The sequence below is a fragment of the Scophthalmus maximus genome, chromosome 10 (genome assembly GCF_022379125.1).
Source record: "Scophthalmus maximus strain ysfricsl-2021 chromosome 10, ASM2237912v1, whole genome shotgun sequence".
In the NCBI taxonomy this organism is placed as follows: Eukaryota; Metazoa; Chordata; class Actinopteri; order Pleuronectiformes; family Scophthalmidae; genus Scophthalmus; species Scophthalmus maximus.
In genome coordinates, this window is record NC_061524.1 from 8,455,517 (window position 1) to 8,481,206 (window position 25,690).

The 25,690-nt window shown below is 43.4% G+C and overlaps 1 protein-coding gene across 2 annotated transcripts in view; it reads right to left on the reverse strand.

The window, feature by feature from the left end:
- The window catches only part of LOC118284052 (heparan sulfate glucosamine 3-O-sulfotransferase 1-like), a 51,843-nt gene that overhangs the window by 12,596 nt on the left and 13,557 nt on the right, over positions 1–25,690 (reverse strand). The window contains exon 1 of one of the 2 annotated variants that reach the window (XM_035606648.2): positions 12,299–15,531. The exons of the other annotated variant lie outside the window; for it this stretch is intronic. The gene's annotated coding sequence lies outside the window, so the exon portion shown is untranslated. Of the gene's footprint in view, positions 1–12,298; positions 15,532–25,690 lie in introns of those variants that run through there. 2 annotated transcript variants of the gene reach the window in all.

Sequence of the window (25,690 nt, forward strand, 5' to 3'; positions counted from 1 at the left end):
TTGTGACTGTGTGCACACTAAAACCTTGGAGGCGGGAATGAAATCAGAAAGCCGCTGTGCTCAACTTTGAGCAACGTTCTTGTAATTTCCTACTCGCGGGGTAAACTAGATCGTAACGGAGGAGTTTATCTATAATAGCAATCTCCAGCTCCATTTCCCGGAGCCGAGTCTCTCCGACGGGGAGTTCTTCAGCGGCCCAACCGGGCAGAGACGGGGGACGGGCCGTAAACCTTCATAGTTCCACTTGGTTGTCATACGCTCCCTGGTTGCATTGTTTACAGCGTGTGCCTTTGCACTGCTCCACACCAGTGCTTACCTACGGCACTGCTGCCGGTTGGCCTTTTCCTCAGTGCCGAATTTCCACTGTGCCTGACAGGAGATGAAAACCTTCCTGCCAGCTGGGCTTCACATCTGTTTTTAAGCCGAGTTTCCAGCGTGGCTCTGTTTACTGATGACATTTTCAAGGAAGGCTAACCACAAGTATTGGCATTCTCTGTTACTTTATACTTTCTCCTCTTGTTCTTCCTGGCGAACATAACACTCGCAGCGGGTTCGAATGCAATCCGGCAATACACTTCTCGTGTTCAGCCTGCATAGCGAGGAGGGGATTTGCCATCAGTTTAAATCACTAGAGCATGCACGAACGGGAGATGAGGTGCGGGTTTAAAAAAAATCCCCCCCCCGAAAAATCATGCACATGAAAAGGAAAACAGAGCGGTTAAGTGAGGTACATGTAGAGAATTCAAACTCATTTAAATCGCCGAGTAGACCTGTCTGCGACTTAATGACAATACCCGTGCAAGTGCAGCTCGGGGTATGTGACAGAATCAGGTTAAGAAGATAGAAGGAATAAAACATGTCATTTCAGCAGGGTGACTCTTCTGAGCGGAGCCGAGCTTTGTCTCTGCTGGTGTGATGGTAAACCCACAAGCTAACGTTTGAGCCCTGGTAGAGCTAATGAATATGTAATATCCCCCCCCCCCCCCATTTCGCCCCCAAAACAGAGCACAAGCACTTTGTATTTCTTTTAAAAATCACAATGCCGCAAGCTGAGAGGAAGCCCATGCAGGCCAAGGACTAATCAACTTCAAGTCTGAGACTAGTTATGCCAGAACTACATAACAACTAAGTATGAGGACTTCTCACTGTTGTCAGCAGCCCCCCCCCCCCGGTCTCCTTTGGCTCTTTGCTCGTTCTGACTTCCCCGGCCCTGTAAAACCTACTGAAGTGTTTATTGAAGACAAGAGGCAAAGGAGGTCGCAGGCCCAATAACTGCTTTTATCGCCCCACATTCTGCAGCGAGGGCCACTTTATGGGGGGATTTTCTGAAGACGAATTCTTAATTAGAGAAGTTTGTGGACCCCGGCATCAGAGGCCTAATTGGGGAACCAAAGGAGCCAGAGAAAGGGCATCTGCTCGTCGGTCTGCCTTTTGGAAGCAAAGATGAGAAGACGGCCCTGTGCTGTCACAGCGAGATCACAGAAATGGGCTTTTTAAAAAATGGGCCTGTGAGAATTGTTTGGTTAGGTGTGAACGTGCTGTTTGTCTAGACAAGTCGGGGTCTTTTGGAAATTAGTTAGGGTTATTGATTTACTTGGAGGCTTATCTTTATTAAAGGAGTCTTCCTTGTCAAAGGAATTACTGCCTCAGCCATTAAGGTGAGCTGATTCTATTTCCCATTATTGTAAATTCTTGCCCAGGAGAACTAAATGGCTTAGGTTAATAGGAAATGCAATGCTTTGTCCACGGCTTTTCTTATTTGTCAAAAAGTTCGACAAACATAAAACTAAAACTGAACATAAAAACTTTTATTTTGTGCACTTTCTAAAAGCACTTCCCCTGAAGGACAAAATGTTAGAGGAGGGCTCGGGAAATCTGTCATGAATATTTTATTCCATTTAAATTTTATTATTGGAATTTTCTGTGCCAAAACTTTGCCTATAAAATTAGTCAATTAAATTTCATATAGTCTTTTTATTCTCTACTCTGTGTTTGAGGAATGTAAATTATATGATATTATATCAAATATATTTTGGGTCTATTTTTGTGATTTGATATATTTTGCATTGATAACATAACAGGTCATCTCATTAATAATATGATGTGAGCAAGAAGTTATTAATCTGGTGTCCATATACGGTGGAGTTTACTCTGCTCTTTGTCCCTTTGGCCATTAACCTGAAAAAGATGAGATGTTGCCTTTTTATAGTCCAATATTTTTCTTCTGTTTCCCTAATTTTTACTTTAGATAACTGCCTGATTTTATTTAAGCATTAAAATTACATTTTGCTGTAATATCAATAAGTCCCACCTTTGACAGATACGAACAATGCGGGAACTACAAGGACAAACTTTTATATCCTTTGAGAATCCTGTGTTCCCAGTCGCCTGCATATTAACCGAGAAAAAAAGGGAAAATTAATTACACTTTTTCCCCAGACTGGGTGAGACGGATCTTGTCCTTGATTGCATAATTCTAAAACTACATAATTATCTCAACTCCATGGCAACAATGACGCAAGGGTATATACAGTACATGAGCTACTCGTTCTCCTGTGGACTCCTCAAAGCGGAATAAGGCTGGGACTTTACCATAAGTGTATTTTGTTGGGGACTCTCTCAACCTAATTCTGCTGAAAAAGAAGGGGCACAGTTCATGTGGTAGAATTGGCAACCTTAAACTTAGCAAACAAGTGAAACAATGGAACGTTGGTGTAATCGATAAGTGCGATGCAATCCGCCGCCTTCTTCGTTCATCAACCCCTGCTGTAAAGACAAGATTAACCATCGTTCACTTCGTTTAGATCGAGAATTGTTTTGGGGCTTGTCTGATTACATCTGTCTCGAGCACACACCCCGCTCCTATTTGGTATTTAACAAAGATTAGCTTCAAATTGACGATTAACCTTTGTAATCCTGCGCGCATATGGAAAATGGCTCGCTTGTCTTTACCACGGCCGCGCAAAAGAGAGGCTGCGTTATCGTCCAGGGAAAAACTGAGGCTCTGTAAGCAAATGAGGCAGCGTTATCTGCCGGGTGCTGGGCTGGATAATGAAGACGTATCTTCAGACTAGAGAGTCGTCTCATAATGAATCCCAACAGATGAAGACTTTTGCGCTCTTGGAACGCGTCTTTTTAATAAAACTTCACTGTGACCCTGACAAGCAACCACCACCCTTATCTTGCAAAGAAGCAGAATTGACTTGTGGGAAGGAGTGGTTGTTTAGATGGCTGTATTAAGGAGTAATCGGACGTTAAATGAGCCATTTCTCCATATTTAACTCCAACTGCGGAGGTAATGGTTTAATTTGCTGGGCGATGAGTTTTTCCATGTGGATTGCTCCTTGCATTAAATCACAGGCCAGTGCAACTGCATCCGCTGCACCGGAAATCCTTAATGCACAGACGCAGCTTCACAAACTTCCCCGGGCAGAACACAAGTCGGAGTGCTTCTCTAGTCACGTTACCAATTTGAACACAGAAATTATCAGACACACTTAACAGTGTACAAGTGGTTTGAAGAGCAGAGTGGGAGACTAAGAAACTGAATTCTGTTGAAATTGATTTCACTTGACACAAACACAGCAATACTCTTCCAGTCCTCGTCCTGTGGAGAGACAGTTTTCAAGGACAAGTACATTATAATTGGGCGGAAGCTTTTTGTTCTAGAATAGAATAGAACGGAAGTGGTATAGTTTAAAAAATACCCAACAAAACTTCCAATTAAATTGATTGTTTTGTCCATGGAGTCCAAAACAACTCACCTCCATAGAAGACTAAGAAAACCAGAAAATGTGGGCAGTTAAACAGCTGGAACCAGGGAACCTCTTGCGTTTTTGCACGACATCGGCGACTAATCAGCTATTAATTTACGGTCAATTAATCAATGACTTCTTTCAAAGCTACAAACCAGAAGATCTGAGCTGACTTTGGCTGAAACCACCCTCTCTCTGCTCCCCTCTTACTGATGAGTGATGAAACAAGGACAGTATGTTATTCTTTGAAACCTTGGGAGCTGACAGCGGATGCCATTTCCAATCCCTGCTGTGCTCAAGACCTCTGCAGCAGATATATGCCCACAATTCGTAAACCCATTGCAGTTTATTGAGGGGATGTGATGTAAAAAGTAAAACGCGTGATGAAAACTCGTTCTTAGGGTGAGGGCCAAATTCTGTCCGAGTCTTATTGGGCTGAGCTAGCCTCGAGTTATCGTGTTAACTGGGACAGTTTTTTTATCACACAGTCACGCTTTGAACGGACTGACAGATCTGATCAAACATGATGAAAATGGAGAAAAACACACTCCAAAAAGAATAACATATTTTCAAAGCCACGTCAAAGCTTGGTGTAAATGTGTATGATAAATATTGTAAAAGACAAATCTGACAAATCTCTTTGTCAGCTCAAGTGTGTAAATATGTAGCAAAAGCCCCACATTGCACTGCTTGAATATGCATTCACTTTGCATGCATGCCATGAAATATATACCCGACAGAAATATGCAGATTAGTCAGTGAGGTTAATTTACTGTAATACATGCATATTGAAACACAGATTTGGACACAATGCATTGCAAATGATCCAGTCGCATCTATTCTTATGTTGCTGTACTGAACAACAAAAAGGAAAAACTGGCGTTTTAAATAAATCATTTCCGACTGTGTTTTGTTTACTGTCATCTGCTTGAATCCCATTGATAAGATAATGTGACCTTCTATTTTTTGCCTAGATGATAAAAACCTCTTATGCCCAAATTATAACTGCTCAGACTTATTAAGTGATCAAACACTAAACACTAAATGATAAACATGCAGAACATCTGCTACACACATTCTGTAGATTTGTGGAAAGAACAGATGTAATTACAAGATTAGAATCAGTTAACAAATGTGGCAGGAACGGAGATTGAAAAATAAACAACTCTGAAAAAGGACATCGATAAATTAAAAAGTTAATCTCAATATTTCTGAATGAGCTTTAAGTCTATTCAGCTATTTAGTGGAATGGTAGCACCAAACGATTCATGCTCAACATATTCGTATATCCCCAGAGATGATAGTAAACACTGTCCCCAAAAAATGTTTTTCTCTCTCTTTAGTCTTGTGAAGCGTATTATTGTGCAAAGTCAGAAATCAGGGCTGATACAAGCTGTGACAACAAGCATCAATACAAAAAAGGACTGTGAAGCTCTTAAATATGATACATAGTTTAAAAAAAATGAACAAAGGTTAGTTGGTTAAAGCTATGCTAAAGAGTCTGTTTATAGCCTTATTTTGACTGATATTCAATCAAGACCTTTCTGGTTACATTGATTGTAAATAAAAAAATATACATTGCATTGAAAAGATTTCTGTCAAAAAGTGTGTATTTTAAGCCCTGAGTACTATCTCCAGGTATTCCCCTCACAATGCATGCAGCCCTAACCTCCACCTACAATTGTGGGCAGCCTGTATGTAGACAAAACCCAGGGGAAAACAATGAATTGCTTCATATGGCAAAAAGAGAGCGCAGAACTCCGCCAAGGCTGAGCGGTTTTGCCCCATCTTGGAATGGGGAAGAATCCTCCCCAAATTACCACGGCCGAGACCTATCTTTGATGACATTTTCATGCAAACCCATCCATAACTATGTGAGTAATCCTGCTCACAAACAAAAAGACAAACAGGTAAACTGAACCCAACATCATTGTCGAAGGTCATAATTGAAAGGGACTCTGGTAGAAAGTGAACAGTGTGTAAAGAGATGGTAGTAAGAAAATCAGCCTGGATCAATGGAAGGTTGGGGGCAGAAAAGAGGGGTCATGGGAAAAGTCCCGTACACACGAGGCTCTTGCTTTCAAGGCTGTAGTTAATAGAACTGCAGAATTAGAGCTATAAACAACAATCATTTGAAAATGTTCAATTAAATTGATTTCTTATTTTCCCATATTGTCATTTATTCATTTGGTCTATTCAATGTCGGCTAATAGTGAAAAGTTCTAGTCACTATCACAAACAATTTTAGTTTTGCAATGCATCATATTGTAGTGCTCCAAGGACTGTCTCCATTGTCACCTTTTATTTTCTAGATTACTGGTTTAATCATTTGAGTTAAAAATAAGTTGGAAATACAAAGAAGCCCAAGTGGAGGCCTTCAAAACGCCTTTTTTATTTGGCCAACCAAAATCACAAAACATTTCATTAACCATCATTATTGATATTTTGAAGCTAAATACTTGATTATCAAGATAATTGCTTGTACTATGGTGTTTCAAATCTTTAGCTCAACCACATACATAAATGATGTAGTAAAATATCATCCCCTAATATAATTCTAACATGTGCACAGTGAACCTAGTCATGACGATGACCATAGCGTGTCAGTTTTTTTTTTTTTTACAAATGTAGGGTGTTGACAGGGTTTTAATGAAAAACGGCATCACAATGTGCTGTGTTTCTGTTCACTCTTTGTGTGACTCAGTTGAAAATCTGCTGAATCGCTTCATGAAAAGTAAAACGGCTTTGAAGCATAAAAGAGGACAAGGGGCCACTGCTCTTTCGACTTCACAGTTTCTGGACAGAGGTTGCAGACGTCCACCACTGCTGTTTCCTCTCGCTGTAAGGTGACACCAGGTCTGCAGGAAAGTCGAGCAGCAATATCTGCATTTAGTATGTGAAATGTGGCCGCTAATAATGTAACCTAGATGGGCAGAATCAAATAATAATTTATTTAAAAAAATAAAATTTGTATTTCATTAAATCCTTGAGTGCTGTCGTAATTGCTGATTAGTTTCAGATTCAGAGTTTAACAAGCGTATAGTGCAGCAACGAGGCTCCGTGTGAGCCCCCTGCCTCGAGGTCCATTTCCAGTTTCAGATGGGCGGTTACCCCTTTGAGGCGGGAAAAATAGAGGTACTCATGTCGTCTTTCACTCTTCCAAATGCCAAGACGAACTGTGTCATTCAGCACCGTGGACACCTCCCGGCCCTCAGCGCAGTCTGCTGAACCCCTGCGCCAGTTAGAATGACTGAGATATCATAACACTCCTCAGATCTCCGCTTCCCCTGGAGACCAATATAACTTTTTCTTTAACACTTAGTGTAATTAACCAGACCTGTCGGACCTTCCAGTGATCAGTTTTCTTCTTCGTCAATAGCCCAGTTTTAAAAAGAGCTAAAAGGTTTCATCTGAAGGACGCCGCAAGGTCGTTGTTTTCATCTCCTGTGCACTTAACTTGGAAATCAAAGCACAGATTGTCTGCACTGCCTTTACTCGGTGTCTGACCTTCCCACAATAAACTTAAATCAATGTCCCTAAAGATCAAATTTCACATCTAGACAAACCCAGCTCTTTGCCTCTAGAACAAATGTCAAATTGCTTTTGGGGGTGGCAGGATGACCAATGCATGGCATTTTGTTCTCATGAGTATTCATCTGTTCTTGTGAAATTACTACCAGTGATGTGTTAAGGAAAGGAGAAGCAGACAAAGGAGAAAATAATGGCTTAAGCTTTAGCTGGTACAGCAGGTTTGACATTACACTACCTGTGGTTCTTTTCCAAATAAGTGACAAGACTTGATCTTTTTGACTGGATATCAAACAACTGATCTGACGTCTTTCAATATGCAAAACATTAATAAAGCTCCCTTAACATGATGTCTCCCTTCAGCGCCGCTGATTATTTTCAAAATATGTATGAATATGGGTAATGAAATCACACAAGGAAGATATCTTATAAACAGAAATGTCACAACACTATCAGTTACTTTCCCTTCCTTAGCCTCACAGTTCCGCAGACACCCACACAAAATAAAATGATACATATGGTGGAGCAAAGGCATGTGAATCAAAACAAATCTCACTCTACATGACAGGGTCGTGATCTCTCTGAAGCGGTAGATACTATTTATCTGACAAATATGACAAGACATGGGTGTGATATAAAAAAAAACACCAGTGTATGACACACAATCACCGATAATGAGGGATGAGGCTGGCATGTGCCTACTCATCTGAGGCGGGCAGGGAACAAAGGTAATGAATAAATAACTTAGCCCGTCATCAAGTAGAATGATGAATCTACTTCATAACACTTGGCAATGATGGCGCCGTCAGGCTTTCTTGAACCTCTCAGAGAAAAAGTGGCCTGTGAAATGTGCTCACTAGAAGGTGTCACTCTCCCCCCACTCAATCCTTTTTCACCCACTCCTACTCGGTCCTAGTTTTTCTGAATTGTATTAAATTAAGCAGGGAAAAAGGTCTGTTGTCTGCCTCTGTCATTGGATTCTACGTGCCTTTAATTGAGCTTTCCCTAAAGGCTCAGTTGAGGCTCCTGAGTGCCTGGCAATGACCGTTTCTAGGCTGCTTTTAAATACTCGTGCTGTTGGTGCACACGGTTGGTAGCAACCCCTGAGATGTGGCACAGCATATGGACCAAGGTGGCTCTTTGCACCAAGGACCGCTGCCTGCTGCACACTCATGAATTATGGACTTCGGCACAAATATGCAAATCTGGGCATTAGCCTAGTTATGCCCCTGTACTGTAAGTTACAGTGACTTATCTATTATGTATGAACCAAGGACTGGAGTGAAGAGGTCCTGGCAGCCAGCTTCATGGCCCTCAGTCTCTCACTTCAACATCATGAAAGAGAATGAATAGCAAGGGAGGTAGCGCCACAACACTAGCTTTCTGCAGCTCCGCGTCCTCATAGACTTGGGAGAATTAGAGTTTGCTTCCACGCTCAGTTGCCAAGCTACTTAAAACAACAATGGCTTCCGCAGGATTTGGAAGCCTGGAAGATACGTAGGGAATAAGCATGAAGTTGTTGCTAATCCTCTAATTTCCCCCCACAAGGCTGATATGAAATGCTAGTGTGATCAGTAATCAGTCCATGGGGGACGCAGGCGAGGGATCCAGCCAACTCCACATGCACACACAAAAAAATCAGCCTCTGCATGACATTAGCATCACAATGCTGGATGAGTGAGCGTTCTCGGTTGACCTAATCGTAGCGGTGTAAACATCCCACCTCAAACAGCCAGCAGAGCTGAGAACCTGCGAGGTCAAACGGCTCCCTTTTGAAATCATGACCGTGTTCTGCTCAGGCCGAGATCATAATGAATAAGGCCTGCTGCTCTGAGACACACAGGGTGATCATTAGCTCGGATCAAAGCCAGTCATCAAGCACATGACAGCTGACAACTTCTATTTAACCGTGTGAACAGGAAATAATGATACCTGATCCTCGTAAAACCCAGTCGCTATGGAAACAAGAGGAAGCCCCCTCCCTCACATTGTCACCGGCCATGCCTGCTTCTAATGACAGAATATTTTCAAAATTTGAATGTGAATTTAAGGAATGAAAACGGTTGATACACATTCCCTGTGTTTGTGTGTGTGTGTGTGTGTGTGTGTGTGTGTGTGTGTGTGTATCTCTGTTCTTTGTTTTGGTAGCTGCTTGGGGCGCATGTTCACTTTAGTGCATGTGCATTGGCATGTTTGTGCTTGTGAGCCACTCCCCATGTCTAACATGCAATTCAACCAGAAGAACAGCAGCAGCACCTTTATTTTTATACACCAAGCACAACACAGCATTGCTACCAACGCTACCCAAGCTAACAAACAGCTAGCCGCCCGCAGGCCCCTCCGAAAATGTAATGTGCTGATCAACAAAGGTGTCAAAACTAAAAGCAATAAGGAGTCATGAAAACTCAGAGCTTTGCATGTTACCCCACTTCCATGTTCGCCTGCCTACTGACAGACGGTCAATGTGTTTGAGAGAGCGAGAGAGAGAGCGAGCGAGAGAGCGACAGCAGGACAAAAGGGTGAAGAGCGCTGCACACAGCTCTACAATGACGCAACAGCACAGTTACAGATGTTTTATGTTGTGACTCTTGTGTGGTTGTGACGGAGTAACCGTGGTCTTGCAATAACCGTGGCAGCCCGATGTGGAGTCGCAGGGAAACGTTCTCAAATCACCATTGGTACATAGCAACAGCAATCAATAACATCCCCAGCCAGCGAGTTCCCACACAGATATTGCTACAACACAGGAACCGAAAATTCACAACACCTGAAGAACACAAATGGAGGTCGCGCGATTACTGCAGAAAAAATGTATTGTTATTTATATTACCAATTTATTGGTTATTACAATTTTGACCATACAACACATATAAAGTTAAAACCAATAGCAAGTGCATATATTCTAAAAAATAAAAAAATAAACTAAGGCCTTGACTTTGCATCAAGTATATTTTACAAAAAAAAACATTGGTTCTTTCATGAAAGCTCTTTAATCTCTTAATAAGGAGGCATCAACTAAACCAAAAGAGAAAAAGTCCAGAATTAATTTGCATTTTTAACAATTTTTTTTCCCTCGTGCCCCAGCTAATAGTTTCCATCCTTTAATTCAGCAAACATGACTTCATCAAATATTAATTTCATTCTCTTGTTGTGTTCTATTGCCCTTGATTAGAAGAAAAGTGGAGGAAAAGAAAATGTTCCTCTCATCAAACCCCCGTCTTTGTTCGAGTGGAGCCAACTGGATAGACTCCATCAAAACAAAACACAATAACAGGAAATTGTACACAAGAAACAGTTTCTTTCTCTACCACCTCCCCCTCTTTCTATCTTTCCCACATGGAGCTACTACACATTATGATGTAACATCCACTGACCCTGTATGTTTGTCCAGTCGTACATCACTGAGACACCTTGAGTTTTCTTTGGGGGATTTAGAAATCATAAAACCTCCCCGGACCACTATCGCTTTTACGAGCACACTCGCCAACACTTACTGTCCTCACCTTCACTTATGCATTTGGTACAAACCATGAAGTTAAAGCAAAATAAACAAAAACAGAATCTGTCCAAGTTTAGCTGCAGATAAACTGTGGCTCCATTCCTGCTGATTAGTCGGGTATGAAAATAACGAGAGCGACCCCTCTTTCATTTTGACCTTTTGCCCTTTGTCGTCAGATTGTTTCTGACCAATTTAATTTGTCACTACAATTTTTTGTGGTTATATTTAGCACATTTTGCTGCATTTATCACCTCCGCCCTTTGATTAAAAGTGTATCGAGATTTAATTCAGCATGGATCTTTAATTTTTCAGATTTGTTGTTTTAAAACTGAATAGAATAATGAAAGATCCACTCAGGTATATTCACAGTATGTTCCCAAAGCCTGCCGAGTGCTGAGCGAGAAACAGCTCAACTATACAGCATCTCTCCGTGCAATTAGCAGTCCGCACACATATAGTAATTGTAAGAACATTTTAGCCTCCCGCCCCACTTTCGGGAACACAGTTGGCAGGTGGCGCCCATGACTACGGACTGCAAAAGAATGAACCTGCACAATTAAATCCCACTGTTAGCCATGGGACAGGACGGGGCTGCTGCTGCTGGGGAGAGAAAGAAAAACAGCAACAGTATGTTTCATTTGAATTCCATCAGAGAAATGACTCCTGTCAAACAACCGGCTTGAGAAATCCTGCAGCTCAAAGAGGCCAACACCCACATGCTCATAATGAAAGGTGTATTGCACAGCCTGTGGCAATTTGCACCCGCTGACGTTAATACGTGGCTGCTGGAATTTCACTGGGTGCCTAGGTCTGATACCAGAGACTGTAAGGGAGGAGATGCAGGGAGGAAACACAATGCCACATCAAGGCTGCGTTCAGGCAAGAGCGGGACAGTGGTAATTATCATTACTTGCACTTGTCTGATTGAGTGAATGTACCCTGAGAGTTCAGCATGTACTGTACCACCAGGACGTCAGCGCTGAGAGCACAACTTCGGCGAAGAGCTGACATGTGATGGAATCTATTTTCAACTTTAAACATTCGAGCCAAGACTTTAAAAAAAAATTAAAAATTAAAAAAAATAAAATGTTAATGTGAAGTAAATGTATTTTCTTAAAGCCACGACCCCATAGTATCTCCTTGGGCTGCTTCTCTCTCGTAAAGCTAATTCATCGCATGCAGAATTTGTAATTAGTTTGATCGATACTCGATTGCAGAGGATTTGAATGTGAAGTGCAGGAAGACGACTCGTGTTCACACGGATGAACCACCGTGGCTCACACTGTTCGGCTTGCTGCGAGGCCACGCCGGATTGAGTCATGACCAACGATCGATCGATAATAATTAACAATAATAATTGAGCATCCTTTCGTCAGACGCCGGAGATTCAAAGAAAGAAAAAGAAAAGGAGAGAGAAGCAGCAGGCGCGTGAGCCGCCCGGGAGCGCGGCGCTTGTTTCTCACGGACAAAGTAGAGAGGAAATCTTTCTTTTTTTGAAATAGAATAATCTGGTTACCTCGCACAGGAGGGGGGGGGGGGTTCGGGGAGGACCTCTGCGCGCCTCGTGGGTCCGGGTCGATCTCAGGAGCGGAGGAGGAGGCGGAGGAGGATGGTGATGGTGCTGATGCTGAAGCATGGAGCGCACTTCTGCGCACCGCCGGTCCGCGTTGGAGAACAGCGTCGGTCTCTCCTCTCGGCCACTCTCATCACTGACTCGTCTGCAGGCAGCCGCCGGCCGGAGGTGGTGGTGGGGGGGGGGGGGACTGATGACTCGTGGTGGATCAACTCGACTCGGCGCAGACGAGCCTGTGCACTGGAACGCGCGGCACAGTTGTGGCCACGCCGGCGCCTCGCGCAGCAGACTGGAGGGATGGAGGGAGGGATGGAGGGAGGGAGGGAGCGGGGAGGAGCCGCCTGCCGTCAGATGATCAGGGCAAGGTGCTCTCCTCACCGATGCTCCGCAATCAGCAGCCTCGGCAGAGCTCCAGATCACACTTTAACACAATAATCCCCGTCCTATCATCAACGGGAAATTCTACTTACACTGTCTCTTTTACGCATACTGTATATTCTGCTTGTGCATAGATCAGCTACATCTGTGGGCAGGTGATGGTTAGTTCCTATTTAAGCTTAATGAATCAAATCTACTGGGTCAACTATAGTGTCCTCATACCCTAATGAGCTTATATTAAACGTTGCCTATAATGTGCTCTATGGCTTTATATTAATGGAGAAAGACACTTCTGTTTCAACTCTACTGCCTGCATGAAAAACATGGCAATGCCATCATAACATCACCACTGACAATCACACCATTATAGGTTCTAGGAGAAATACTAAAACAACATGCACTGGTGCACTGAACAATTAAAGGCACACCCCGCAGATTTTACTCATGAGGTTCAGTTTTCTCCTCAACCAGGGTCATGTCATCGGGGAAGGAACTTTGCTTTTAAACACGGGGGGAGATGGGATACTGACTAAATGTGCAGCTCAAATATTCAGACAGAGTTCCCACAAACACGTTTTTTGCGGTCGAATTCGTTTGCAAGCACAAAAAGTGCAAAGTTCTGCAGCAACTAAAAAAAAAAAAAGCAGGAGAGCCAAGAGAGAAAAGAGAGAAGTTGAGCCAAGCTTACGTCATCACCTCAGCAGTCCAGCTCCAGACATGGAGCGAAGAGGGTGTGAATGTCAGACGGTCCGTTTTGGAAAGAATTGATCAGACCAGTGGGCATCCTTCAGGGAGAGCAAGTGCTTGACTCCTTAATGCTAAAAATAGGCGCGATTTAGACGGTACCAAAGTGAAAACATCTCCACTTACATCTGAGCTCGGCACAGAGGATCTGATATTGCCTGTTTGCATTCGTTTTGTAATTTACTGCCCACTTGTGCCGGCCGCAGGCTGTTGTCTCTGGACGATAGCTTACACCAACCGATGTTACTCGTCGTTTCCTAAAGCGATAAGAGGTGTAGCTGAAGCAGGTAAACAATGATGATGCTGATTCATCGTCTCTGTGCAAGAGCTGCAGTAAGTTGGAGAAGTTTGAGAGAGTGTAGTGTAACGCAAGTAATGCAGCTGTTTCAGGGGACAGTGCAGTGCATAAGTTGTGTGTGTAGCAAGTGGGCGAGAGAGAGAGGGTGTGTGTGTGTGTGTGTGTGTGTGTGTGTGCGTTCTGAGGCTATTCAACCATCCTACAAGAGGCTCTGAAAGAGTATAATGGTCCCTTAAATGCCTCGGTAAACTCTTACCAAAGTGCTCTGCAGGTAACCTCCCCACACCTTTCCACTCGCTGACAAAGTAAGCAGGGTTGGCACTTTTCTCTAAAACTCTCACACTACAGATGGCTTCCAGGAAAGATCGCCAGGAAAGCGTGCGCCGCCAGGCCGCAATCCCTGTGAGACTAGCACGTCCTGCACCTCCGCGTGACGGCAGGCCCCACAAGTGTGACCATTCGAAAACACTTTTGTCGTTCTGTTCAACTTGGTCGGGACCTGGTGACTATAAAGGAAAAAAAGCAGACCCCTGAGATAGTCCAGCTGGAAGACGCTGCTCCGAACAGGATAGAAATAACTCAACATCAGATAAGAGTGATCAGAAAAACTATTATTGGTCTGCTGGGAGCCTGACCCCCTTACCTGGGGTTGTTGTGTGTGTAAATTGTGTGGTATGACTGGTTCTATGTCACACATATCTCCATGTTATGCTTGTCTTAGAAATGACAGGATTGTTTTCTGCACCCAACACAGATGAGACATTTAAATCCACCTTGGCTTTAAGTTTCTAAGTCCAACCCACTCAGTTTACCATAAGCACATCACCAAACTTTGGTCGTTCTCTCACCCTCTGCTGACATCTGCGCAAGTTTGTAGGTCCCAAAACATCTCTCATCGCCTCATAGGTGGGAATAATGTCTGAAGAAGACAAAGCACTTTTACAAAGCAACGGTCAGATATGCCTGGGAGCGACATGCGAATCCAAAATCTCCATTCATAATGGAAGTGTACAGCATGTGTGTGTCTAACAACCCCACTGAGTGCACTGAGGAAACTGTCTCACAGACGCGGCTGCCGAAGTCCGATGCCTAAAGCGAGAGCCAAAGAGAGGGCAAGCACGGGGCGCATTCATATTTCAACAGCTCAGTCCACCTTCAGAGCAGAGAGAGAGAGGGAGGGAGAAAGAGAGAGATCATATTTGATTGCTTAAAAATGTATGGTGTTTGTAAGACAAAAGATGGCAGCTGTGTGTGGATCTTAATACTGAGACATGGGGACAGGGAACCAGTCGCAGCCTAGTCAGCATCAGTGAAGCAAGGGAATCCAAATCCAAAAAAAAAAGAAGTCAGTTGTGGCTTCAATTGAGCACAAAAGAGCACTTCCAAGTGATGGGGCAGCAGTTTGGGGAGTGGAAACTAAAATTCTCTCCTCTTTAATAAAACATGGTGCTGTGCCAGATTAAAATGTTGTAATATGGGAAATCTTGCACCCCGAAGGGCTGCTGGCCTGACTTTGAGGAGCACTGGGGTGTGAGAGATGGCAATAGTTGCAGGGTTTGCTCTTCGGTGTGCCGATGTGTTTGATAATTCATCAGGCGCCCTCTACTCCACGAAGCAGCGCCAACCTGCGGCCCCCAGCCCGCGGGACACCTTGGGACACGAGGTATCATGCTCGTCGCGAACTCTGAGCGCCGACTCGATGATCTTTAAAGAAGTTATTTCAAAAATCATGTGTTTTGGCATTGTTAACTTTTTGAGTGAGACTCAAAGATTACATCTGCAGTGCTCCTACTTCCAGAGAAGGGATTGCTTGTCGCTCCCCCCTCCCACACACACTGACCCCTACATGCATTACATCCCTCCCTCTCCCCAACAACTGTCTTTTTGTGCTTTCTGAGCACATGGTGTGTTTATTGTGGCAGTTTGTTGTGTCATCTGCTTCCACGATGCAGCCAGAACGCTGCACCGCTGCTGTTCCGACTCTCCCCATCCCAGCCAGGAAAGAAAAAAAAACAAACCATCCAGCTGATGAAATTTTCATTGAGCAGATGAAGCTGAGTGTAGTTTCATAATTCCCCGGTGAGTTGCATCAGCTTGCACTCATATCGTTCTATCAAGGCCCACTTACAGTGGATTTTGATGTCTTGATAGCTGAGGGGACCCGTTCTGTTGGAGTGTTTCGGGAGAAGGTGTTGCTTTACTAACTGTCAATACGATGATGCTCTCGGGTTGAAGTGACATGAGGATGATCAACTTTGAAGAAATTGCCTGACAGGGATTCGGCTGCTGGAATATCTTATGTGAACCCGAGAAGTCGTATCGCTGTACAACCCTTACTGCAGGGATTTAAACGTCCCCGTTGCTTCCTAATGTAGAGCATTTACTTGTAAACCCCTCGCATAAGTGTGTGATTAAAATTGAATGCTGATTCAGACATGTAGAGACGCTTGAGAATGCTGTTATTCTCATGCACGGGGCCGAGACGAGGATTTGTTGAGCAACACATCACTTGCCAATGAAGCTTTTTTTCCCCATACTTCCTTTTGAGTTACTCTTAAAAGTTCGAACATCTTTAATCGCTCGAAACATGTTAAATCGTTAATGTGGGTGGAAAAACAATGGAATGTTTTTGGTTTTTTTCAAACATTGTGTCTTGCCAAACGGTTGCAACAGTGGCATATGCTTCATGTTTATTTAAACAGTTGGAAATCAGAGGAGGCCGTTTGTTAACACTGGGCCAATCAGATATTTTCCACAACATTCCATGTCCATAAAAGTAGGACTGTTATTCCTTCAATGTATTTTCCTCGCTGGAAAATATTTCTGACTCCAACCTTTCAACGTCACGGCCAACACCAGATCATTGGATGTTTTATCTCCAGTGTTCATGGGTGCTTAAACTTATGTGTCCCAGCATGAAGGTGCGTTCCGGAGTAACACTTTCCAAGTCCGTGTTTATTCCTCCCAAACAGCCAATAGTACCATCTGCACAGAAGTTAGCTGTCCCTCGCTAACAACGTCCACACAGACCATGTGTGTGTGTGTGTGTGTGTGTGGGAGGGGGGGGGGGGGGGGGGGGGGGGCTGTGAGTTTCTGTGACATTCACACCGACTGATCTCATAATGGTTTTACAGCTCATCTGCAACTCCAGTTCTTCCTGTTATATTCCCCTCGTTTCTCTCCGTTTTCTCCCCCTCTTCTAGTCTTCATTCAGAAGGTGGAACCATACAGCCTCTGCTGCTCCGGGTTGAATCATTTAAAAAAAATCATATGCCTGGACCGCACCTTCACCTTAAAGCTGCATTCATAAGTTCTGTCACCTGGGGGGCAGGAGGTATATTACGGCGTTGATATGGTGAGCACGTTACTTAGAATTACAACACATCCAGCGCGACATTAGCATTCGTTTGGAGTCGCGTTTCCAGCCGCTGAATGCAAGTCCAATATTCACTCTCCTGACCTCTGTTATTGTCTCCACCAACCTCCTCATCTGGCTGTCTGAATGCCCGATTAGGATCCCCAGCTATTTGCACATTTTTTTATCGGTAGCATAGTGTACAGTGGGATTATCGTAGGTTGCTTTTGCAGAAGGCAACATTAATGCGAGGGGAATTGGGGCCAGGAGGAGCTAAATAATGAGAGAGAAACCCCCGACCGTCAAAAGAGCAACTCGAGAGTTAGGTGAAAACCCTCTGTGGGTTCGTCACCACGTGCACCCCTTTAACTCTTTGTTCCTATACAACACGTTGATCGGTGCAGTGTTAATCCATGCTGCCTCGAGGGAATATAAGGCCCATTAACTTGTGAGCTGTGAATTTTTCTAAATGTTTTCCTAACTCAAACCCCCCAAAAAGGGGGCCAATTTGTTTTTTCCAAATGAGCCACGGCTCCCTCTGACTCTGTGAGACACTCGTACTTCTGGCTCGCTCCTTACTGAGATTTCCTGCGAAATGGAAGAGCACGACACTCCGGGTCATTCACCGAGGCCCGCACACACCGCCACTCGCCGGACGTGGAGTGAATAACTCTGTAAGCAGGAACCGCACCGCAGCCTGTGAGGTGACTCGATCGCCGTGGTCACAGAAGCGGCCGCCGCATCAACTCCTTGCAACGGCGATGAAATACTTAATACTTGGCCGGCGGATCGAGAGCTGTGACCACCCTCTCCACTGCTCATTCCAGATGCAGAGCACTCTGAACATCCCGCCGACGGAGCCAAATCACGCAGGAGCATCGAGTGTTGACCTGCGAGGCATGTTTGAGGCCCACGCTACAGGTCTGACTGCGAGAGGTGGAGAAGCGTCGGAAGCGATGAGCGAGCTGTGAATCCAGCTTCAAATTAATTGGATATTAGGTTTGAAGTGCTCTTACACATTTTTCACTGAAGAGGTTTCAAGTTTTACGCTAAGCTAAGCTAAAGTCTGCCTGGCCGTAGCTTCGTATTTACCGCCGAGATATCAAAGTACCATCAGTCTGCTTATCCGACTCTTGGCAGGAAATCCGATATGTATTCGTGTCATAATAATATAAAACAAATGCAAATTCCTGAGGATTATTTCCTCGTTCAGTTTGACGCTTCATCGTGTCACATCATTTCATCATCACCGGCCGAACAATAGAAGGGGAAGACATGTCTGGCTTTAAACGGCTCATTGTGGGTGTATGACAGGAAGAATTTCCGAGCTGTCATTTCCTCTCTGCGTCCGGTGCCGCGGCTGAATCCGGGGATCAGCCGAGCTAATTTGGAGCAGGTGATGTGCGGAAGATATAATTGCACTTTTGTTCACACTTTCACAGCTGACAATGAACCACCTGCCACCGTGTGAATGGAGCGCTGACAACACGCCGCCTGTATTTTGCGACGTGGTTTTTCACCCATAATTTACAGTATGTTACACATTGCATCTACGTTTACAACAGACGAGCGGGCGCTTTGCAAATAAGCTCATTGGAAATCCAGAACATAATATTCTCTAATAGTAGAATATGTCCAGTCCAGAGAACCGGCACGTGTATGCATTACTTCATATTCAAATACATTAATGGATTACCATACTCGTCTCCTCAAACAAGGTGTTTGACATCTGAATTGGAGATTTTACCGTGTAAGGGCGTTTCATTTCATTGTAATGTGAAATGTGGCCTGGCTGCTGGAGATCATTATCCCTCTTGGCCTCGTGCCACTCAGAACCTCTGAGCAGGTTTCAGATGAGTGTGACCCCCCCCCACCCGCCCCCACAATGGCTGACTGTGTAATCAGGTGACCACACATCTCTTTAACTAGCTCGCTCTCACTCGCCTACGAAGCGTCTCCACACGAGCCGCGAAATGTGTGATATTTTTAGACATGCTGTTTGGAAGTGACTGAGGTGCGTGGCTGCCGTGTCAAATCTTCTCTTTCAACGCCGAAAAATGCCTGCCGTGATTGAAATTGATCAGGCCCCTCTCCCTTGAAGGAAACAACGCTGCGCAAGTCCCTGAACTTACCACCTATGCATTGTAGTTGCTTGACAAAAGCAAGCGGTGTTGTCGAAAAGCATTTTGTTGCGCTTCTCCAAAAACATACATCCTCCAGGCTATTTCTGTCTGACACAACTCTCAACTCCCCCATGCACCGTCACCGCCATGAAAAAACAGAAGAGACTTCATCAACAGTGAAGACGCTGACAGGAGTGTGATGTAGGCCCATGGTGAGCAAATCCGACAGGGCTACGCCAAACGTCTCCTTGCTGACTTATTAGCATCCAGACAAAGTAGGTCAATCGAGGGAGGAGACGAGAGGCCTGTTGTTGTTTGGGGAACAGAACAGCGTCATTTAAAAAAAACAAAAAAACAACTACATTTGTTTGTATCCTAGAAGATGTGGTTTAAAGGCCTGAGTGTAACAATTTGATGCAAAAACATGTTGTAGGGGCATTTCAGAGCCATATTTAAATTAGTAATTGTTGCTCATTAGCACAATATCGTCTCTGTTTCAACCCACTACAGTTTCTACTGAGCTAAACGCCAGTTAATTAATGTAAGAGCCTTCCGGAACACTCATTCCCTACAGTCAGGCAGGGATGCTGTTTTCCATTGTTGTAACCAAGCACACGTCTTACCGTCAACCATGTATCATTGCATGGTGACATGAAACGGCTATTAAAAAAAAAAAAGTTAAATCCCCTTTTACCTATGTTAGCATTTTTAAAAAAGGATAATAAATTAGTCAATCCTGAAATATGTGACACGTTTATAGCATAAGACAAGCCCCACGAATCAGATGTGATTTGTTTTAATGCTGTACTTCGTCACACTGTGATAATGATGAAAGTAGTGTTGTTCTCGTTTGATGTGAAGCTAGTTTGAAGTTTGAGTACTACCGACGCCCACGTGACCTTGCTGCATTTCAAAATGACGATGACGATGGTGTCCGCTACCGCTGATGAGAACTGGCACAGATGAAGAGATTGTAGGCAGGCAGGTGGAAACACACCAAGCCTGATACTCTGTGAATTACTTCAATGCATAGAACAGAGAGATTGTAACAGAGAGAGAATGTGTGTCTTGGTGTCCATGGTTTACATAGCCTTTAACTATTTTAGAGCGGATGAATATTTAATGGCATGTAAAGGCTTTTTTCAGAATGTGCTGTGTTTGCATATTTGTTTGCTTTTAAGGCCCAGTAAACAACTGCGTCGATGGCTCACAGTGGATTCAATAAAGTTGTGATTATGGGAGAGTATGGCCTTTTTGAAATGGACTCCTTGTACATTTATCACTCATTTCAATGGGACTACAATTCACTCTCTGGCCCATAATTTAAAAATCACAATGCACGGCGCATATTGCAAATGCACACATACAGAACAGAAGCCTTTGATGGATTTGTGTTATAATATGCATGCAACATCCTAATTATTCTGGCTGCTGGAAGGGCAGGATTGCCAAGGAAATGCAAATCCTTGGTGCCTTGGTATTGATAATATAGTTGCAGTTGCCCTAGGTAGACATTCTTGGGTTTTGCAGTCAAATTGTTATGATTATGGTCCTGGAAACTGTCCTGTACAACTTTGATCACTCCTATAATCATGACCGTAGAGGAATCACAAAATACGATGCCATTCTCCCACATTCAGCTCTGCCTTCATCTCCAGAACTATAAGAAGAAGGAAAAAAGGATAGTACTTTTAGGGGTTCGGTGATTTGGCTTTTCTCTGACAGATCTTTGGAGTTATTTGTATCCTTAGGCAAAACAAAAGTACTGGGTGGTGTAGCTTCGCATTCGCTGCACAGTTGGTTTTTGTTTTGTGCCTTTTCTCAACTTTTTGTTATGCAGCGTAGCATATTTTAGACACACTGATGCCGGCTGAGCCTAAGGGAGTTACAGCTTGTCTGCATGCAGAGTGCACTTGTGAGGGTCTCTAGGTTCTAGCGGTGGAGTTTAAAATAACACTGTATGAACAGAGAGATACTGAAGTGCTGCAGGAATGTGGCAAATCTTCCCGATCGCCCTGCTGACAAATTCATATGTTTATCGGCCTGTTTTGACCTCCATAGTCTCCCATTCTGATTCGACATGAGAGCCTTGACAAGCTCTAGAAAAAGAAAACATTGTACAATGATTCAAAGGAAAATGATCATCGAATTTAAAAAGGCAAGTTAATTTTTCAAACAAGAGTCAGACCGCTAGCAGCTTTGGGCATCATGTCAACATACTCACAATGCAAATATACGGGTCTTTCCGTGAGTCCAGGTTTGTCCATTTGAGCCGTGCCATGCCAAGCGTTGGTGACGTGTTTATTCACGACATCCTCCCAGCAGGAGTAGCATGCCGGGCTGTGTGTGGTCCCGTGAGTTGAAAGGGTCCTTCTTAAAAAAATAAAATAAAATAACCTGTTGGAGAAACTGAAGAACCTCTAGAACTGACCACTAAAAGATCCTGAATGACCCTGAAAAAAACCTCTGCATTAACCACTAGGACCTTGTGACTAACCCCCAGCATCTTCGATTCTGTAAATAACGTGATGGCATGGTGAATGAAATGAAAGAAAAAACAAACCTTAAAAAATGATTAAACCTTTAAAGTGAAACAAACATCCATGTTTTCATAATTTGAACCAGTACACTATCTATTTGACGCCGTATAGTGATGACGCGCGGATTTGTTTCGCATGCAAATGCGGCGTTGTATTGTTTTTAAAGGTGGACCAGTTCCTCAAATCTACTTGCTTCGTGACCTGCGGTATTTTGCATATGCAGATCCAGTGGGGACCCGATGTGGAAAGGAGCTGGCAGCACATCAGAGGTCATTTTCAACAGACTTCTCAGCTATTTTTTTTCATCAGATGTGAACTGTTCAAAGAGCCATTTTGGGTGAGCAGAGACTATTGTTCAGGCAGAGACACAGTATTGATCATGGAGTAACAGGTAATAAGCCTGGGTGTATCAGTGTCAATGTACTCTAAGGGTCTGACACAGTTTACTTTAGTCACATTTTTGTGTTTTTGAAAGACTTGCCCTGCACAATAAAGCAATTAGCAGGAATTATAAAACAACATGAATCATAATTAGCTTGTTATAATACTGTTGGTTACATGTCAACTTAACACGAGAATTCATTACAAATCCAGTTGCAGTCGGAGTAATTCTAGCCAAGAAGTACGAATGATTGTGTCATAAATGACGCAAATGTACGTTGAACAACCTAAAGACATTGATTCAGTCCTTCATAAACCCCAAAACATGCAATCTCATGGTGCTATTACATCTTTTGCTCGAGGGGGTTTGGCCGCAGTAGAGTAACGCAACACAACCCGCAAATATCTTCCCATTCCCAGTGATGTCGGGAGAATCTCACATTTCGCTCGAGTTCAAATTTTTCAACGTGAGTGAGTGAAAGCGAATCGCGAAAATGTCACACCTTCGTGCCTTTTCGCATCGTCATGTGATTTGTGTCGCGTCATTCGCACTATCCCCGCTATTCGCACAACCACATTGACTCTGCATGTAATTTCATTGCTTGAAAAATTCATTTTTATTTTAGCTTTCCCTGAAAGAGCATTGAGACTTTGATTGGCCCCGAGTGTGAAAATCGAGGGGATGAAGTTGGGGCCATGGATATCTGAGTGTTTTTGGACGGCTTCTGGATTCTCTGCCCGTATGTGTGTGTGTCTCTGCTCTTGTCTGTCCCCGCTCGGCTTGTTTCCCTGTCAGTGTGTGCGCTGCTGGCAGGGCGTGGCTTCCGGTCTTCCTCATCTCCTGCCAATTCACTCAAGCACCTGCAATTCACTCATCAATCAACTCCCTCCTGCCGGCCCATAAAAAAGAACCAGCTCTAACACAACCACGCTGCCAGCACGTTCAACGCCCTGCGGCGCTGGAGCCTCGGCCAACTCTTGTATGAAAATTGTGGAGTTTTGGAAAAGCTTTTTGTGCTTCTGTGCCTGCCTCACCCGAAGCCCTTATCTTTCTCTGGCCAGGATCACCTGCACCAGCCCCATTTGCCTGCCACGCTCAGACTGCCTCTTAGCCACGCTGGCCCCCTAGACTCTACAAACACTGTGGATCAAGAATTGGACTCCGTCGTATCTGGATTCCCCCCTGGTTTAATGAATAACCCACTATTAAAGTCAGCCTTGCAATATTGCATGACTCAAATCTTAAAAGATGGCCGTTGAATGAGTTCTAGGAGTGACGTGTAATTCACTGATACCGGTCTTTGGTGAACCCAGTGATTTACTGTTATTGAACAAAAGTTGAATCAATAGCAGCACCTGAGAATATGGTTCACCTGCAAAACGTCCCTGAAAGAGAAACAGAAAGTCTACAAAGAGAAACAATACTAGAACAAAGTGACATACAACTACAGAGAAAAAAAACACTACAAAGAGACACAATACGACTACAGAGAGACAGTAAAAGGTTAAAAAGGAGATGCAAACTGAAACATCCAGACAAAGAGACTCTGAATGTCTTGCTACTATAGGTGCGTTGCCTACAGTGTGTGTGTGTGTGTGTGTGTGTGTGCGTGTGTGTGCGTCTTTGCCTAGGGCCTCATTTTCTCGTAATCCAGTCATGAAACTGAGGCAGGTAGCTGAGTTAGGCATCACTGGAAAAAAGCTATATTTGCTTCACATTCTAAGATATTTGCATACAGTAATTGAAGTGCAAACTCCCAGGGTGGCAGACACCACGTTCAGTATATCTTTTGGCTTTATTTATTTTCTCATTTGTGTTCAACAGCATGTGCATGAAGTCATAGGCTAACCTCATGATATAATTAACAGGCTACTCTGTGTATTAGTCCAAACCATCAAGGTCTAAACCATGAAGACTGTACACTTATGCATGAATTCGACGAAAGCCATCGTGAACTGTTAAATGACCTGATTGATACACCAGGGACACATCACCAGTATCACTGTTTGTCAGGTACATTCTGCTGGCTTGATTGTACGGCGGCAAACATTCACCGAAACACGATTCGCCTTCAAACTAACAAATCATGGAAGCATTCATCGTAATAACTAAGGTATTCTAACTCACGAAGGATATTCGCATGAAATGCATACACACGCAGTGTTACATTAAGATGATGATGGGTGATTTAGACTTTTTGCCTGCTGAGAAACACATCGTCATGTTGATCTCATTTACCATGAAGAGCGACTCCCACAGATTACAATCCACTTGATTAGAGAGTGATTGTTCCCTCAACCACAAAACAAATCAAAACAATGTGAAGTGTCACTCTGTTGCACAACCACAAGTGCCGTTGACGTGATTAAATCAACCATATGCTTGTTGCTAAAAACGGATTGCAAAAAGCCTCATTAGTCAACCGCTTTGCTGCCTTTACGGTCCTCCCTCTTGTGATCCTGCAGAAAACATGAAGTCGTTTCTTCCAATTCAATCTATCCTTTTTGAAATCGATTACATACTCATTGAGTTTCCATTCAAACCTTTATGAAACTTTGAATATAATTTCCCTGAGCATTTCAACTTATTAAAATAATAGGGAACTTAGTGCCACCTTAAGCTTTCATTAATTTGTGGTTCATTGATGTCCTGGAACACACGGAAAAAGAAGATTGTTTACCCACTTTATAAATTACCTCAATTGGTAACACACAAATTTATTAAGTTTGCTCCACTTTAAAGTCAAGACAACTGAAAACTAATTGATTTGTGTGTTACCAACTGAAGTATATATATATATATATATATATATATATATATATATATATATATATATGTTTTTAAGTTGATAAGCAATATCATTTCAGTGCAGATCTCATGAAATAATATAAACCCACACAAAATAATATAATATGGTTCAATTACTTGCATTATTTGAAATGACCATATGGCAAACTAGTAAATACAAGACGAAGAGATCTTCGTTCTTCGTCTGTCTGGTGTTTTCGTGCCCAGATCAAAAATCCATTTGGCTTCTGCCCTGAGCAGCAGAACCTGGTTGTAGCCTCCTCTCCTGATGGGGAGTGTGATCAATGCGTGGGGGAGAATTTTAATACTGTGTCCACAGTTCCATGTTCTGGAAAGGGAGGGATGGAGGAGTCTGTATTAATGCGGCTTTAATGTTTAACAGTGCATGTTCGCAGGGTCCACTGAGTTTTACCCATATTATAGTTTAGTGTTGAGGGCAGTGAATAGAAAATCTCTTCTTCCGCTCTTGCTACCTTGATGGGCTGCAATAAAACCCCTTTATAAAATGGGGTTTAAGATACATGTATGCTGATTAATGTTGGCACCAATAGAATATCAGTTTTTTGTGAACACACTGGGGTAACTGTTAACACTGCAGTCCCCATTATCCTGGTGCAAGCAAACACTCCTTGATCAGGCACTTTGTCAGAAACACACAGAAGAGTAACATAAAGAACTGGTGTAATGAGGTCAGACAGTAATTAACT